At 45.2% G+C, this 19,066-nt stretch overlaps 1 protein-coding gene across 3 annotated transcripts in view; it reads right to left on the bottom strand.

Annotated features, from left to right (window-relative positions):
* LOC143996175 (integrin beta-1-A) overlaps positions 1-16,044 on the bottom strand; it is a 53,295-nt gene extending 37,251 nt beyond the window's left edge. Inside the window, exon 1 of one of the 3 annotated variants that reach the window (XM_077491088.1) lies at positions 15,869-16,044. The gene's annotated coding sequence lies outside the window, so the exon portion shown is untranslated. Of the gene's footprint in view, positions 1-13,432; positions 13,508-15,868 lie in introns of those variants that run through there. The other 2 variants (XM_077491090.1, XM_077491089.1) reach the window with 2 other exon arrangements.
* Between the last annotated feature and the right edge of the window lie 3,022 nt (positions 16,045-19,066).

Genomic DNA, 19,066 nt, shown 5'->3' on the forward strand with positions numbered 1-19,066 from the left:
CAGAAGACGCCGCGACGAAGAGAGAAGACAGAAGATCTCCGCGGAGGAGGAAGAGGAAGATTAGGATTATGTGCCTAGCAACAGGCATTTCTGGTAAGTCAAAAAAAAAAAAAATTCTTTTTTTTTTTAGATTTTTTTGTAATTTTTAAAAAAAAATTGTTTTCAGGGTGGCCCTCCACTTTAAGGCCTGTTTTTAAAGCTTATGTCAGGAGAAAAATAAAAATAAAAAATTCAATAAATAAAAAAGGTGTTCAGAAGAGCATAGTATGCACGAGGCCTAAGGGGAAACATACATGATATACAATGCTTCGTTATATGGGCTGCTCTGTATCAAAGACTAGTATTCACTTTTAACATACTGCAACATGCAAAGTTCTATACGGGCCATAGTGAGAGTAAATCATTATGCCACGCTGCCCTCACACAGTGCAATCATTATGGCTGCAGAATAAGGGTCCTTTCACAAGGGCGGTCCGCCCAGCGGACTTCACTTTGCTCAGCAAATCCTCACTGAGAAGGCAGATAACAGGTCAGAGAGATCGGATGAAAACGGGGCGCCTGTTTTTAATCCGAAAAAAGGGTCTCCTTCCATCTGGATTTCACGGACAGGATCAGATCAGATGATGGTGGATGTCAGCGGACAGAGGAGGTGGCAAACATATTAGCCTGGAGCTGCAACGAGTGCAACCAGCACCTGCTAAAGGGCATTCATTAAAACATAGGTGTGTCTATGCATTGCTTACATAAAGGTTTAGCCCTGGAGCCTCTGAAACGTTACAGGATCCACATTTTGTGTTTTTAGGGGTGAGGCTAATATAACAGAGCCCTGATGCAACCCTTTAGGCCAGCGGTGCTAAACATTTTGAAGAGCAAGGGCTACATAAGCGATTTGGTAACCAGCCAGCCACAATGATCTATGGCGTTTCATCGACCCCCCAAACCACAAATGTAAGGGAGCCCTTACTATCCTGAGCCCCCTATAAGACTGATTTCAAACTGATGTGCTGCAATTTACCGCACTGTGGCTGCAGGGCAGGGCACCTGCGGCTTTCTCCTAGGTTATCTGCACTGATCCATGTAAATTCTATTATGTCTGGCGGGTGGTACACTTTCAGAAATTGCATCAAACGCGCAGTATGAATAGAAGTCTATGGCTCAGTGCAACTAACCTATGGGAAAGCTGCAGGTGCACTGCCCTGCACATCAGTGTGAAAGCAGCCCAATACCTTTTTTTATTTTTTTTTATTTTTTTTAAAAGGTGCCAATATGTCCATTGCAAAACTACACTTGAGGACCAAGCCTATTTCTGACATTTGTTGTTTACAAGTTAAAATCAGTATTTGTTGCTAGAAGATTACTTAGAACCCCAAATATACCTTTTTTTTTTTTATTTAGCAGCAGTCTTACAACGCAATTTGTTTTGGGATCGAGAGCGCGAGCGAGATAGAGCGCGAGCGAGATAGAGCGCGAGCGAGATAGAGCGCGAGCGAGATAGAGCGCGAGCGAGATAGAGCGCGAGCGAGATAGAGCGCGAGCGAGATAGAGCGCGAGCGAGATAGAGCGCGAGCGAGATAGAGCGCGAGCGAGATAGAGCGCGAGCGAGATAGAGCGCGAGCGAGATAGAGCGCGAGCGAGATAGAGCGCGAGCGAGATAGAGCGCGAGCGAGATAGAGCGCGAGCGAGATAGAGCGCGAGCGAGATAGAGCGCGAGCGAGATATCCCCTTTTTAATAATGTGAAAGATGTTACACTGAGTAAATAGATACCCCCCATTTCACACTTTAAAATTGCACCCACTTATGGAATAGCGTCAAACTACAGTACTTAATCTCCATAGGCAACGCTTTAAAAAATTCTTTTACAGGTCTAGTGCTAGACTTGTTGCTCTCCTAACATTTGGGGCGACATGAACACGACTTACCTAAGCATTTGTCGCGTCTGCGCGCGAGCCTAGAGGAACGGAGTGCTAATAATTAAACAAAAAAATAATAATAATTCCCCCCTTATTTTTTTATTTTACTTTATTTTCACACTGTCCCTTTAAAAAAAAAAAAAAAAAGTGTTTTGATCACGGTTATTCCTGTTACAAGGAATGCAAACATCCCTTGCAATATAAATAAGCAGGACAGGGCCTCTTTAATGCAAGATCTGGGGGTCAAAAAGACCTCAGATCTCACATTTACACTTAAAACCAAAATAAAAATAAAAAAGGGCCCTTTAAGGCTGGAAGTGATGTTTGATGACGCTCTGCTACGCCAAGGGCATAATGTCAAGTGGGGGCCATCTTGCCCCCACTCGACTTTCTGCCCATTAGCCCAGGTGGTTGGATCATTTTCACCGCTACTGACGGCTGCGGTAAGTAGGGAAAACGAACGAGAAGCGGCGTTAATATCCTTCAGCATCTGTGAGCTCTAAGACAACGGAGAAAGAGCAGAAGGGACATGCAGCCAGGGTGGATTTGAGTTAAGCCTTGGTTCTGACTAGTGCAATCTCAGACACCGAACATGATTTGCGCCCTCACAGCAGGTGCTGATCACATGCAATGTCTGAGCAATGCGAGTTCAGCCATACAGTTGTATGGCTGAACTCGCACAGAAAAAGGTGCATGGACGCGTTTTTCCCTGCATTGGAATCGGATCGCATGGGCGCTCTCACCTATGCAATCCGATTCCTGCACGAATTCACAGTTCGCACAGCGATCTGTGAACCATTCTGGGGGCGTCATTAACATTGTACTGACACCCGCAGCAGTTTGCAGAGGGCAGTGTGAACTGTCTGCTGGACAGAAGAGAAGCGGGAACCGGCGCTGGAATCGCACTTATTCCCACATCGCACTAGTCCGAACCTAGGCTAAAGCAAAATCGATTTAAATCACCATTTAAATCACTCGTAAAAAAAGGCTTTATTTAAAATCAACTCAATTTAAATCAATTTTTAACCACTTGCTTACTGGGCACTTAAACCCCCCTCAGTCCCAGACCAATTTTCAGCTTTCAGCGCTGATTCACTTTGAGTGACAATTACGCGGTCATACAACACTGTACCCAAATGAAATTTTTATCATTTTTTTCCCACAAATAGAGCTTTCTTTTGGTGGTATTTAGTTACAGCTCGGAGTTTTATTTTTTGCTAAACAAACAAAAAAAGATGCAAAAAAAAAAAAAAAAAAAAAAAAAATCATGTTTTAATAGTTTGTTATAAAATTTTGCAAACGGGTCATTTTTCTCCTTCATTGAAGTGCGCTGATTAGGCGGCACCGATAGGCTGCATTGGTGGGCACTGATGGGCTGCACTGGTGGGCACTGATGGGCTGCACTGGTGGGCACCGATGGGCACAGATAAGATGGCACAGATGGGCACTGATAGGTACCACAGATAGATGGGACTGATGGGCACTGATAGGTGGCACTGCTGGGCACTGATGGGCGGCACTGCTGGGCGGCACTGCTGGGCACTGATGGGCGGCACTGCTGGGCACTGATGGGCGGCACTGCTGGGCACTGATGGGCGGCACTGCTGGGCACTGATGGGCGGCACTGGGGTGCAGCACCTTTGAGGCAGATTTTGGGTGGCACTGTGGGTGGCACTGCTGGGTGGCACTGTGGGTGGCACTGCTGGGTGGCACTGCTGGGTGGCACTGTGGGCACTGCTGGGTGGCACTGTGGGCACTATGGGCACTGCTGGGTGGCACTGACAGGGGGGCACTTTATTTCAGGATGGCACTGCGGGTGGCAGGTGGGCACTGGCAGGGGGCAGGTGTCCGCTTAAATTGCTGGCCGTGATCGGGACTGATGTCCCGAACACGGCCGCCGGCGATCGGCTTTTTTTTTCTCTCCTCGCGCTGTCAGCGCGAGGAGGAATAATAGCCGATTACCGGCTCCGTTCTATCACATGATCAGCTGTCATTGGCTGACAGCTGATCACGTGATAAGGGGTCGGGATCGACCCCTTACACGGATCGGTGATCAGGCGAGTCTCACGGACTCGCCGATCACAGAGCGCGCCGCGCGCGCCCCTCAGGGGGCGCGCAGGCCGCTCGTAACCGGGACTACGTCAATAGACGTAGTCCCGGAAATGTAGGTCCGCGCTAATGCCGTCATTTGGCAATAGCGCGGATCTGAAGTGGTTAAAGAGCAACTGTCATCAATGTCACAGCGGCTCCTCCTCTGACCCGCTGTTGACTCACTCAATCACTTTAATGGAATGGCTGGTGAAGTGGCAGTGACACAAGGAGAGGGACGTGGCGGTGGCAGGCGAGTGGATGCCCGCTAACAGGTGCTGCCATGATGGATCTGAAATGACAGGTGCGCTTTAAATGTAAAGGACTCAATCTTGCTGGTAGTTTGAATCTTTAATACTTGCAAACAAAATTGAAAGTTTAACAGTATTTAGAATAAGCTGTCAGGTTAGTAAAACAGCGATATCAGAACCGATCCAATCATACAGTTTGTGGTGTACATACGATTTGCAAAACAATGGGAAAAAGGAATATTCCTGAACTTCTGTTTATCTCATGGTTACTGTGAAATTGTGTGAATGCATCAATGCAGTGCATGTTCTCTGCTTGCAGAGCTTGGATTCATTGAATGAGTTTACCAAAAATGGAATTATTGCAGAGCATACATACAGCTTAAGGCTACACAACCAAGCTCAATTTCATGCTGAATAAACTAAAATGATTAATGTATATTAAACAGAAAACTAGATCTTTAGATAGATTTTTACTTGAAAATCATTTTAATACTTTGCTTTAAAGCGGGAGTCCGCCGGGAATGCGCTTTTTTTTTTTTTTTTTAAAAGCCAGCAGCTACAAATACTGCAGCTGCTGACATAAAATAGTGACACTTACCTGTCCAGCGCGCCCGCGATGTCGGCACCCGAAGCCGATCTCTAGATCGTCTGTCGGGTGCTGCCGCCGCCATCTTGGGTATGGGAATCAGGAAATGGAGCCTTTCGGCTTCATTTCCCGGTTCCCTACTGCGCATGCGCGAATCGCGCTGGCAGGCACCGGGGCCTCTCCCACCACCGATAAAAGTGATCTCACGGTGGATCCGCCAGCAGAGACCACTTTTATCTATAAGTCGACCACCAGCGCCTGTTAGGGGGCATCCACATCCCTCATCTTGTTGTGTCACTGCTGCATCACCAGCCGTCCCATTAAAGTGAATGGGACTGTCAGTGAGTCAACAGCGGGTCAGAGGAGGAGCAGCTGGAGCCTCATGATGCATAACTAAGCTCCATTTCATGCTGAATAAACTAAATTATTAATGTATCTAAAAACTTTTTCTATTTAAGATACATTTTCACTCCAAAAGCATTTCGTTAAAATAAATTTGATAAAAAAAAAAAAAAAAAAAAAAAAGGAAGAAGAAGAGAAGAAGGAAAGTAAATCCACCCTGCTTTGACCTCTCCATCTTACTAATGGCCACTGCCCTGACCTACAGCTGCCCTCCACAGCAAGCAGCACACGGAAGGGCACTGCATACAAAACCAGAGAAAATTCCCCAGCTCAACTCACCAACAGAATTATCCTGTCTAACAGTTTGTGTTAAAGCGGTTCTTCACCCTAAAGGGGAAGTTCCGCTAATCTTATCCCTTCCCCCCTCCGGTGCCACAATCAGCACCTTTCAGGGGGGAGGGGGTGCAGTTACCTGGATAATCCAGGTAACTGCACCCACTTCCGGCCAGAAAGCCGCCCCCCCCCCCCCCCCCGTTGTGTTCTGGGAAACACTCAGTTCCCAGAGACACAGCGGGGGACCATAAGAGACGCTCAGCGTGACTCGCGCATGCGCAGTAGGGAACCGGGCAGTGAAGCCGACATGCTTCACTTCGATTCCCTGACAGAGGATGGCGGCGGTGGCAGCAGCGAGACGAGCGATCGCCCGTCATCTGCCGCCGACATCGCTGGAACAGGTAAGTGGGATTTTATTAAAAGTCAGCAGCTGCAATATTAGTAGCTGCTGGCTTATATATATATATATATATATTTTTTTTTTTTTTTTTTTAGGTGCAGCTCCTCTTTAAAAACAGCAGTTTAGTTAAAACACATTGGCCATTATATCAGGATAATCCCGGTTGCCGAGTTGAGCATTTTCTCCAGTCTTGTTTTCCCTATTTTAGCCTATGTGTCCATGCGGGGAGAGGGGAGAGGGAGCTGTGCATCCAGGAGCAGAGGCTGTTTGGCTGTAAAAACTCCAAACACAAAATAATGCGGTTCTACGCTGTAACAAACCTTAAACCACAATTTTACATTTTAGGGAGTGTTTTTTACTGTAACTACGCTTAAAACCGACAACGCTCAAAAATGTGCATAAATGCTATTAAAAACCCTAAAAGCACATTTTTAATGCCACTTTTTCCTGACAGCAGTGCTAGCATTTTTTTTAAACATCCTGTGTGCATGAGCCCTACTAATTTCACAGTACTCTGTTGCAAAATGAAAATGCATTTTAAGGAAAAAAAAAAAAAAAAACACGCAACTGCATTTGACATGCGTTTTCTATTCATTTAAAGGGGGTGGGGAGTACATTTTTGGCGCATTGTTTTACCACGCCAATCATGCAAGACATAGAAAAAAAAGACTAAAGTGGAAGTTGGGGGTCTTGTGCTTTTTATTTTTTATTTTTTTTTCCTCTTTCTTCTCTACACACTTCAGCATCCAGACCTCTTCTTCTGGATAGAAGGCAACCCATTTCCTAGGTGCTCAGACTGCCATGGACACTCCCGCTTGGTCTGGGCTCACATGGCATCAACACCGTTCTCAGCAGCACTGAGGACCATCCACCATGCAGAAGAGGCCCCCCTCTCTTTACAGAACCAGGCAGCAAACATCTGGAATGTAGGTATGTAGGCACGCTACAACTACCAATCCTCACAATGTCAGGAACAGTCAAACCACTGGAGAGGGAGTTGATAGGGAGCAGAGGTCTGAGCCTCTGGATAATGGAATCCACTTCTTAAACAAGCAGAAGTTGTGAAACTATTTTTAAACTATAAAAAATGACATACCAAGAAAATGCTCTACAGATACGAGAGACGCTTAGAACAGCAACCCAACACACAGGCTGACTGAACAAAGGCATCTCAAAGAGTAGGATAGTAGGTAAATATCAATACTGAAACTGCTGAATGAGTACAAAGTACAAAAGGAGAGGTGCAAAAAAGGATAAATGCACTCACAAAAAAAATCATCATATATATAGGTCTGACATGTTCCAGGAAATATATTTCAAATTCTTATTTTATCATCAGAAACCAAAATGACAAATGTAATGTTGGAAAGTTGGCTGTTAGATTAAATTCTGCTTGTGTATGACCAGAGTTGGGCCTCATCCACACGGGGCAATTACACCCATGCCCCATGCATTGTCCCCACCACCATCGATCACAGTTTTTCCATTGCAGTGGATAACAGAAGCCCCATAGTAACTATGGGTGACGTCACTTCCCAGCCGGTGTCTTCTGTACACGCCATCCGTCGCTGGAGACCAGTCTGGAGCAGCTTTAGAAAATGTATAACGAATTCTTCTTTACAGTGTTAGATAGGTTAGTCTTAGATTGTGGCTGCAAGTAGATTTAGAGACTTTAGTTTTATGCTGAATTCCCACTTTAAAGTGGATCTTCAGTAATTTTTTCATCTTTCCATCTATTAAATCTTCTGCCCTTCTTGTTTTAACTTTGGATATGAAAACATTCTTTTTGCCAGTAAATACCTTATACAGCCCACTTCCTGTTTCTTGTCTGGTAAAAATCCTAGGCTTACGACATCATGCACAGCTCTCACTCTTGTGAGAGTTTGCCAGGAAGGAAGGGGGATGAGTCATAAGAGGGCCAATGAGAGCTGGAGGTATGTCTGTAAATACAGGAAGTGAACAGGCAGCAGCTTCAGCTGCCCATAGTTAAAATGGATGCAGCCAGACTCAGTGGAAGGAGATTTCTGCAGCATATTTGGCAAGTACAGAATCACAGTGTACATAAAATACGCAAAGTGGTTGGGGGGGGGGGGAAGCTTCAGAATGCCAAAGATGTTTTTATTACAAATTATCTGAGCAGCTAACTGCAGTTCCTCCAAGTCCTTTGCACTGCAACAAAATTGGATGACTCACCTCTGCCCCCCAAAGCTGCTGGCTAGGAGAGTCCCTGGTTGGCAGCTGAAAGTAAACAAAAGGGATGGTGCCTGGTGACATTACCAAAATGTGGGCCAAATCTGGCTGTCAGCCATCATCCCTGGACCTGTGCTTGCTTACTTAGCAGTCTGACAGGAAATATTCAGGCTAGCAGCAAAAACCCCCACAAAGCTAGTGGGTTCTGAGAGGAGTTTTTCAGCTGTAAAAATGCTCCAACTCTGAAAACGGCTTAACCACTTCATCCCCGGAAGAATTTGCCCCCTTCCTGACCAGAGCAATTTTTGCGATTTGGCACTGCGTCGTTTAACTGACAATTGCGCGGTCATGCAACGTGGCTTCCAAACAAAATTGACATCCTTTCCCCCCCCCCCCCCCCCCACAAATAGAGCTTTCTTTTGGTGGCATTTGATCACCTGTGGTTTTTATTTTTTGCACTATAAAAAAAAAAAAAAAAAAAAAGTGACAATTTTGAAAAAACACATTTTTTATATTTTGCTATAATATCCCCCCCCCCCCCCCAAAAAAAAAAAAAAAATAAATAAAAAAAAAAAAAAAAAAATCTTCCTCAGTTTAGGCCGATACATATTCTACAAAATAGGGGATAGTTTTATGGCATTTTTATTTATTTTTTTACTAGTAATGGCGGCGATCAGCGATTTTTACTATAACTGCGACATTATTGCAGACACATCGGACATTTTTGACACATTTTTGGGACCATTGTCATTTATACAGCAATCCGTGCTATACAAATGCAGATTCCTGTGTAAATGACACTGGCAGTGAAGGGGTTAACCACTAGGGGCGTGGCTAAATGTGACACGTCACTAATCTCTGCTCTCGATCACAGGGAGCAGAGATCAGTGACACTGTCACTAGGCAGAACAGGGAGATGCTTGTTTACATTAGCAGCTCCCCGTTCTTCCTCCCTGTGAGGTGAACGCGGGTATCCCCCCCCCCCCCCCGCCGCTATCGAGTACCCGGGACCCATGACCTGACTCACAGAGCTTACCGCGGGTGTGCGCTGGCCGCCTCTTAAAGGGCAACACACAGGTATGTTAGTTTGCCTGTACGAGCCCTTCTGCCGACGTATATCGGTGTGAGGCGGTAAATAAAAAAAGAAAAGAAAAGAAAAACCACACACAGCTATTCTGCATTTTTGAGCCATAAGCTTTTATTGGAGTATATCGTTTTTCAAATATAAAAATAAAAAAAACTCTTTACATTTCTTCAGTTACTTTCTGGCTTCTTGCCTAGGCAAATGAGGTCATACAGGGTTTTCTCAGTCAAGCAAACTCTCCTGCATGCATGCTTGAACTAAGGGCAGATGGATTCCAGGACATACATGCTACATAAATCATTTGCCCTTTATTTTGTTGATTAAGTATGAAGACATGGATGGATGGGTGAATTTGCTTTGAATATTAAAAATGAATTAAATTGCGTTTTTGGTGATCAGATGCAGTGAAGATTCACTTTAACTGTAACTGAGCACCACAAACCAAAACACCATTTAATTCATTTGTAATATTCAAAACGCCATGTTTCTATGCTTTATTTTGTTGCAAAGTCACTTTGGTGGGTTTTACTTCCTTTTCATTTCCCTGTAAAGGTAGCATAATGGGCTACTATGCACAGCATCACTTGTCTGAAACCGAAGCCTGCAATGTCACTGCTGTCCCCCACTAGTAGGGAGCGTCCATCTTCAGCCCTCTTCCTTCTGGGGCCGCGAACTCCGGCTCTGTGACTGGCCAGAGTCACCAGTCATGGCATGACTCCTATTAGAATGGGCATGATGTGCCCTTTCTAGAGTGCACATGCGCCGTAGTCATCAGTGCTCGGCTTTTTCGTAAATATCTCCTAAACTATGGAGGTTTAGGAGATATTTCCAGCACCTACAGGAAAGCCTTAACATAGGCTTACCTGTAGGTAAAAGTGGTTGTACGGGGTGTGCAACCACTTGAAATGGTTTATCTCAACCCTGTAACTACCACTTTTGCTGGACAGCTTGGTCTGTTAAAGGAATCTAAAACTAACAGACTAACTGGCCGTATCACTGGGTGAAGGTAAAAGCTATAAAGCCTAAGAAAAGTAAACTAATGCAGCCACCACATGTAAAAATTGGTCATTTGCAATACAATAAGTTTATGGTTTAATACTGCTTTAAGTAGAGGAATGCTAGAGCCCCCGTCTTATTTTTAAGGTTTTCTTTTCCTGTTGCAGATGTCTCCCTTATTTCCTGTCTGGTAAATTATTGTCTCCAGATCAGAAAGTAAGAGAGAAACCACTTTAAATGGTACGAAAAAAACAGTTTTCAAAAAGTAATCCTACGATAATACGATCGTTAGTAAACAGCTTTCGAGAGCCGTCAGTTCATCCGATATGATCAGCATGAAAACATTGGAGCCTACAATTCATTTAAATCAGTACAGCGAGTTGTCACTTGACAATACAAATACAATACGGTGCACGAGAATATTAGTAACTTTAGTCAATTCTTAATTTTCAATATGAAGACTAGCATGCAAAAATTTTTTAAATAAAATAAAAAAACGATTTGTCGGATAATCTCAGTGTGTACCAGGCATCAAGGGTCAAAATACACGTTACAATCTGATTGAACAAAAGATTGTCCAATCAATTTTAAATTTTCCAAACTGTGCGATTTGAAAGCCCACCTAATCTATTCAATCAATTTGCATCCAGACAGACTTGTACACAGTTGTTGGTAAGAGATAGTACAGATTGTAGTGATAAACTTGGACCCCTTTCACAGAGGACGGACCCTGTTTCGATCAGCAGGGAATCAGGGGAGAGGAGAGATCTCAGACATCACCTGGGTGGTGACGATATACACAGGCTTACTTTGGAAGGGAGCCAATCACATGAGCAGACTAGAGGTCCCCCTCAGAATAGGCAAGTATAAGCATCTTTCTTATCCAGGAAGGGGGGGGGAGCAGGTAGTAGTAAAACCTGACAGGGGTTCCAACTTTTTCCGACTATCCAAAAGATATATAAACGTTTTGGCTATAGATATTGCACTATTTTGTGCAGAGTAGAGGGAACTCATCTGTATCCAAGGTCACAACATGCAGAGAGAACCCTAGGAGACACCCAGTACCACTCTTCCCACATATAAAAATACTCATTTACATGGGCACCCATATGACAACCATGTAAATTGGGTTACATGGACAGCAGCTGCTCCCAATTTGACATTTATGTGGGTCCCCAAATGCACCGTCTACATCCCAACTGACATGAATGGGATTGTCTTCACAGGGATAGACGGAATACCTGTGTATCCCGATGACAGCAAATACTGCCCTCGCATGGACGTACACCCGTGTGAATGAGCCCTACCATCTGTGTTTCATGTCTGAGTGCCCGAAACATTTACCTCCTAATAGAAGTGTCACAATTAACCATATTGACAAGTTACAAATATTCAATTTTGTGTGTGGGGGGGGGGGGGGGGGGAGTTGGACATTTACAGCTTTAATCTGATTTGTTGGGATGGGGCAACAGACATTTTTAGGCATTTGGATAGAAGAAGCCCATGGGTCACTGGATTATTTGCTAGGGACCTGTCTGCATAGGCAGCCAGGGGGCATTAAACTGACAGTTGAGCCCCAACTCCATATCTAAACAGAAAGAAATGCAGCTGTGAAGGGATGTACACATGCCAAAGTAGGGCATGACTGCTGAAAAAATGTAATGGCATTTCGCATTCAGCAGACCGTACCCACTGCTGAATGTGACCCATTCACTTAAGAGATGTATGGTTTTATTTTTTAGAGTCATTCACCCTGGTGGATGCAGCATCTGTCTCCTGGCACCTCTAACACTGAGATGATGGGTTGGCGGTAGGGATGCAGTTATCGGTATTGGTAGCAGTGCTGATTTTCACAAGTACTCACTCCAACAAACCTGGGTTCATACAGGAACAGAGGGGGAACCACATGTGATGCAGGCAGGAATCGCACCACTTTCCTCTTCAAATTACATGCGATTCTTTGTAGTTCAATTTGTGCCCATTCATTTTGTATGGATGAAAAAACAAAAAAAAAAAAAACACCACACTAAAGTACTCGGTACCGGTGAGCACTTGACCAAAAATATCAATACTTGTACTCGCCAATAAAGAAAGGGTATTGATGCATCTCTAGTTGGTGGTGAGCTGACACTGCCTCCTGACCACCTGTCAAACTCCCCATTAACATCAATCCTCTGTGGGTTGCAATAATAGTTGTGTGCGAGTGAGCCCTAATGTCAGCTCCCACCTGTCTGCCTTCAGCTATGCTGTATATGGATCTCTCAAAGCAGATTATGATCAATTAGTATATCCCCTGGGCGGACTTTTCTAAATCACCAAGGGCCCTTTCACACTGCTCTTTGTTTCAGATGAGTTTGATGTGCATTTCTGGTGCGTTTTTAAATCGCTTGCACTGTGAAAAACCAGACAAGTGACTCAAAACACACACAAAAAAAAAAAAATACAAAAAAAAAAAAAAAAAAAAAAAAAAAAAAAAAAAACACACACACACACCACAAACCGTGGTGCGTTTTTACTGTAATTTGCATTCATTTCAATGGGAAGCTGCGTTTTTCAAAACCACAAAGATGCAGCATGCAGGACTTTTCAAAACGCACCGCACACAGCACAGTGGTGTAAAAAGTCCCATAGAATTTAAAGGGAAACATTTTTCTTGCAAAGTAAAAATGCCAGAAAAAACATTAGTATGAAAGGGGTCTAACTGCATGGAGCTTTGCTCTCATTAACGAATGTTGTAAGGACACTTTACAAAGCATAATTATTCATTTACAATAGAAATTTTTATCTTGGTGAAATATAATACAAGAAACTAATAATAAAGCAAAAAAAAAAAAAAAAAACGCTGAATCTACATTACGGGCATTACAGCCTCACATGGCCTTTCACTCCTTGGAAAACAAAAGAAAGCAGAAAAACACACCTTGAGGGAAGAGAAAATAAAAAGCAGCTCAGACAAGTGCTGACACATCAGCTCCCGAGGCCAGGGCTCAGCCAATCCAACCACAAGCCATGTGCAAAGGCTCAAACATCGGCAAGTCTACAGCTTTTCTATATGACTAATACAGTGCTATTGTGGATTACAGGGGTTCGGTATAGACATCGCATAGGATAACCTAGAAATCTGATAGTATGCGCAGTACTTGTGTAAAATGTAATGTACAAATCAGAGGTTTACAACTCATCCAGCTAAAAATCCATCAAGTGTTCAGGAAAAGTGGAGAACAAGCTGTATGTTTACATCTGAAACTTACATCAGACTTCTTGGCGAAGCTAGCGTGCAAGAATGGATAGAAAAGGCGCAGGGTAGAAATCTGAACAATAAAACAAAGTCATCTAGCAGGTATTTCAGTTTACAGCCATGTGTGCTTTATTTGTAGCAGTCTAGTGTTATAAATAAGCACTATAGGGAGCCCAGCGGGACGAGGCTGACACCCCAACCCCCTCCAACACACCACTCCCAGGATGTCCTGCGTTTCCCTCCCACTGCACATTCCTACAGGGAAACTCCCTGCTGCCTCTGGGGGGGTGGAAAGGACAGTGTACAGCATATGGATATGTCTACTGTACAGACAACCCTGGCTCCGAGGCCTATGTACACACAGGGGGACATATGGCACTTCCATTCAGAGATAACAACCTTGGCACCATCTCACACAAGCTCTGCGGTATCTAAACCGTCACTGCATTACCGAGGGATCATACCAATCCTTTGTGTGCTCATTCACATACAGCTTTCATGAAAACCGGACAGACACTATTTTTTTTTAAAAAAAGATTCAAGAATAAAAATGTACATTTTATTTAAACACAAACTATTAAACTGAATATGACCTATAAAGTATAAAAAAGTAATATTTGTAGCACTGGTTGTGTACGAGGATACATTTATTAAAAGCTACTTCTCACATTATCGGGGTTTAATACAAAACAAAGACGTTTTACCGGACAGTGTGGTAATAGAGGATAGGATTTATTAGTAGGGTAGTAAGTGAAATGCATCCTTCCTACAAATCAGCTGACTGCTACATTTCGGGGAAAGTCTCTGAAGACAGAACTATTTTGGCAGCCAATGATAGAAGATCCTCAACTGACAAATTGCTCTGATTACTGACTTGTCCTTTTATGGCCGACACTACATAACAATCACAAGAGTCAGTAACAGACATTTCCTTTCTATTGGACCCGCGCTCTGTGTACTGCACCCCACACCTAGTTATAGCCAACATACAAACTAAATGCTGATTTACTAAAGACCGGCATGACTATTGTAATATGACAGAAATAATAAAACATTTCCACGCTGCAGTGTCACAAGAGAACCAACAAAAAATATAAATAATAATCTGGCTATTACATCTTGTGAACTACAATAACCAGCATGCCAAGTGTATCCATTATAAACCAACAATCACTGGAGAGACCAGGATAACAAGAGTGTCAGTCCTACATGTCACCCCACCCTGATTATATATATTATACACACACACAGTGGAGGAGGTGTTCAGGACTAGTCATGGTGAAAATAACTTGCGTACAGGCCAGCAGCCCCCGAGGATGGTTGGCTGTGTTCCTAGGAAATTAATCAGTTACCCATTTTCACTGCAGGACAAAATTCAACCAGCTTCCCAACACATCCTCCCCTATTCTTGGCACGGGTCCCCATCCATGGCTCATCCCTGGTGATGGGCCCACATCCCTGGTACGGGCACACACTGATATCCGTCCCTGGTGATAGGCCCAGGCTGACAGCCTGTCCCCGGCATGTTGTCTTCACCAGAATGACCACATTTTGTGATGAGAAGCCAGCAGAAACCTCCATATTATGACCTGTGAAATGCCAACTTATCATCCAGTCCGGCCCATTCCCAAACCAACTGTTCCCGACTTCCATCACATATCCCCCATTGTAATTGGTCCCTGGAAATGTGTCACTAGGCTTTCCCTGTACAATGGATTCTTTATCCTACAAATAGAATATTAAACCTTATAAATACATAAACAAGTCATCAGACATAACAGGAGGAGCACTGGGCTGTGTGATCAGCTGGAAACAATGGCTGCACATCCTGGTCCCTGGAAATGTTGGCCTCTCCATCCTGTGTGATCAGATGGGGGGGGGGGGGGGGGTCGCTGGCACTATCCGCCACCAAGACCGACCACACAGCACAGCATGGAGTGCCTGATAGTTCCAGGGACACTTCTACTGAGCCTGAGATCCCATCTGATCCCACAGGGGTGGGGTGTCCCCAGAAGATCCCATCGGGATCAGGATGTCCCCAGAAGATCCCATCGGGATCAGGATGTCCCCAGAAGATCCCATCTGATCCCACCAGGATTGGGGTGTCCCCGGAAGATGCCATCTGATCCCACGGGGATTGAGTGTCCATCTGATCACACAGGGTGGAGTGTCCCTGGAAGTACTGACCACAAAGGGGATCAGCTGGGATCCCTGGCTCTATGAAGCCACTGACTACTAATGCACTCCATATAGTTACACTGACCCCATAGCACAGTATGGGTTGTCCATGGAACCACTAAGGCACTCCGAGCTGTGCCGTATAACCAGCTCAGAGCCCAGTCGATGGAGCCCACTAGGGCACTCCGTGCAGTGCGGCCGTCCACAGACAGGGCGGAGTGTAGTATAGCGCTCCGGGTAATGGAAGCTGTAGCGCTGTACAAGGTCTCACCTCTATAGCAGCTCCGAGGCGGATCCAGCCGGCCCGGTGTAGTCCTGTGTACCGGGGTGTCCGCTATTCGGTCCCGGTGTAGTCGTCTCTCAGTCCGTTCTCCTCACACGACGCGGTGACGTCCCGAGCTCGCGCTCCGCTGGCGGCACCACAGGAAGCGCATTCCAGGCCGGTGACGTCAGCGGTGTAGGCGGGGCGAGGGACACGTGGGTGCGGAGGGAGAAGAAGGGTGACCTCAGGGTGGGAGATTGCTGTGCTGACGAATAGAATCGTCCAGTCATAGCCGGGGAAGGAGGGGGAGGGGTGTATGGGATAGTCCGCTGTGTGCAGCAAGTCGCTCCGATTTTATTTATTACAGGGATTTATACAGAGCCCCCAATTTACATACATACTGTACGTTCATATCTGTCCCTGACCCCAAGAGCTGACAGTCTGCACTCCATACACATACTAGAGCCAATACACCTCCCAGCATGTCTCTGGAGTGTGGGAGGAAACCGGAGTGCCTGGAGGAAACCCACACAGGGAGAATATGCATACCCCAGCCATGTAACATACCTCCCGACTGACCCTGATTTGGTGCAATGTCCCTCTTTCCTCCTCATCTGTCCCTCATTCCTCCTGATTTGTCCCTGATTTTGGTCTGATCTATATAGATGTATATAAAATGCACTTTTTATTTATTAAAAATAGTTTTCCAGCACTAAACATTTCATCTGATTTCTAAATTGCTGCATTTGGAAATTCCAAAAGCCAATATATAGGAATATTAGTGGTAAAAAAAAGCACTTGTGGGTTTAACCAATCTTGTTTTTTTTGTACAATTCCCCTTTAAGGGGGGCGTGGCAAGGGGTGTGTCCTATGTCTGCATACTTTTGCTGATAGGTGTCCCTCATTCCCATCTCAAAACGTTGGCAGGTATGATGTAATGTCCTGTTTGGGATTTGACTTGGGTTTCCCAAGGGTCGGGACAAGGGGTGGGCAGAAGGGTCGGCTGCCCAGGGCGCAGTGTGTATTGTAGGGATGGGCACACAAGATATTTGGGGGGCACACCCTAAACGATGCATTAAAGATAGTGCAGCCATTTTTTGCATGTGTGCGTTGTAATATTTTGTTCTTTTGTAGGGATGGTGGTGCCGCAAGTTCCTTCTACTATAAGGCTGACAGGAGTAGTGACAGTGGTATCCCTACTTTTGTCAGCCATCGCTGGAGGCAGCAAGGAGAGAGCTGGGAGGAGGTGCAGGCTGTGCTCTCTCTCCCCCTCCCTCCTCATAAGCTCACACATAAGGCCTCTTTTACACGGGCAGCTATTCTACTGCTGTTTAAAGCATGTTTTGTTATTTTGAAATTCCAAGACTCCAGGCACATTGATCAACTGCCGTTGTACATTGCGATTAGCAGCGATTACATGCGTTTACATGCAGCTGTGTTTAGCTGCGGTGGAACATTCTTACCATTTCTGATGTGCTTCCTGTTGTTTTTCTTTCCTCGTTGCCTCTGCTATCCGCAGGAGAAATCGTACACTGTGATCACCTGCAGTTATGTACAGATAGCTGCGATAAATCGGTCCTGGACGCAGTCAAATTTATTTTTTTGAACCGCACCAAACTCCATATAACAAAACCTTCACTAAACGCAGTGTGTGAATGGGGCCATAGGCAAGGGCGTTGCTAGGTCTACAAAAGATCTGGGGCTAGAGCCCATAGCAATGTAGTAAAGAAAGTCATATGTTTGGGTGGGCATACACATGTATATACAGTAATATACCTGTGCATATATATATACCCAGAGAGCCCCCCTTACATCAGGGTCCCCAGAGACCCCCCCACTTACATCAGGGTCCCCAAAGAACCTCCTCTCCCCTTGGGGACCCCTGCAGAGACTTGGGGCTATGAACCCCAAAAGCCACCCCCTAGCGATGCCACTGGCCATTGGAAAGCATCGTGAGTTTAGCTGCAGTAGATAACTTCATCTATCTGTGGCTAAAAGCTGAATTCTTTCCGCCAGTGTGAAAGGGGCTTAATGAAGTGGGGGGTACGATTTGCCATCTTTGCCTTGGGCACTGGATTATCATGTCCCAGCACCCACCCCAATCCTGTAAGGCTGATGTGCTAATCACTAAACCATTGTGCTGCCCCAACAACATAAAAAGCACACAAAGCTAACGTTTTGTATTGGATGGAATAGTGAGTTACAATGGAGAAAATAATTATTTGATCCCCTGCAGATTTTGTAAGTATGCCCACTTACAAAGAAATGAAGGGTCTATCATTTTTTATCATAGGTGTATTTTAAATGATAGAGACAGAATATAAACCGAAAATTCAGCAAAAACACATAATATAAATGCTATAAATGAAAAAAAAAGGTTGTTTTTTTTTTTGTTTAGTTTTGGCCATTCATACTTACCTAGGTGGATGCAGCATCAGTCCCCTGTCACCTCTTCACTGAGAACCGAGTGATCGAACACCACGGATGGCTCGGTTCTCACAGCTCCCTGAGCAGAGAGCTGCTGACTGTCAATCTGCAGCTCTCCACTCTGCTCCTTCTCACTCACCAGAGTGCTGAGCTGTGGAGAAGCTCGGTGAGAGCCTGAGATGGTTCTCACTCCAGGCACCTGAGGGATCCAGACTTTATTGTTCTGATGACGCGGTGCCTGGACTGATTCCTGTGACATCAGCAGAGAGCGGACTTCAGTTCACTCTCTGCTGAAAACGTGTCAGAGTAGTGCAAAACTAATTGCACTCCTGTGACCCTTAGGAGAAGCCCAGCCAAACAAGCTCAGGCTGGACTTCTCCTTTAGGCTAGGTTCACACCGGAGCGATGCGGGAACGCCGCGAATCCGCAGCGTTTTCTCGCATCGCATGCCTCCCGCCGGAAGTTCACACTGCCCTATGCGGACTGCTGGGAGTGTCAGTGAAATGTTAATGACACCCCCAGATCAGTTCGCATATCGCAGTGCGATCTGCAAACTCGGACAGGAATCGGATCGCATGGTGTGAACACCCATGCGATCCGATTCTGCTGCGGACCAAAAAAAGGGTCCCGTGCGAGTTTGCGGCGGGTGCGATGCGAATTCAGTCATACTATCTGTATGGCTGAACTCGCATCGCACAGAGATCGGATGTGATTTTGCACTGCAGTGAGGTGCGAATCACATCCGGTTCTCGCTGCCGCAGCAGTGTGAACCCAGCCTTA

This window comes from Lithobates pipiens, unplaced genomic scaffold (genome assembly GCF_037356315.1).
Source record: "Lithobates pipiens isolate NorthernLeopardFrog02 unplaced genomic scaffold, aLitPip1_a1.2 Scaffold_19, whole genome shotgun sequence".
NCBI lineage: Eukaryota > Metazoa > Chordata > Amphibia > Anura > Ranidae > Lithobates > Lithobates pipiens.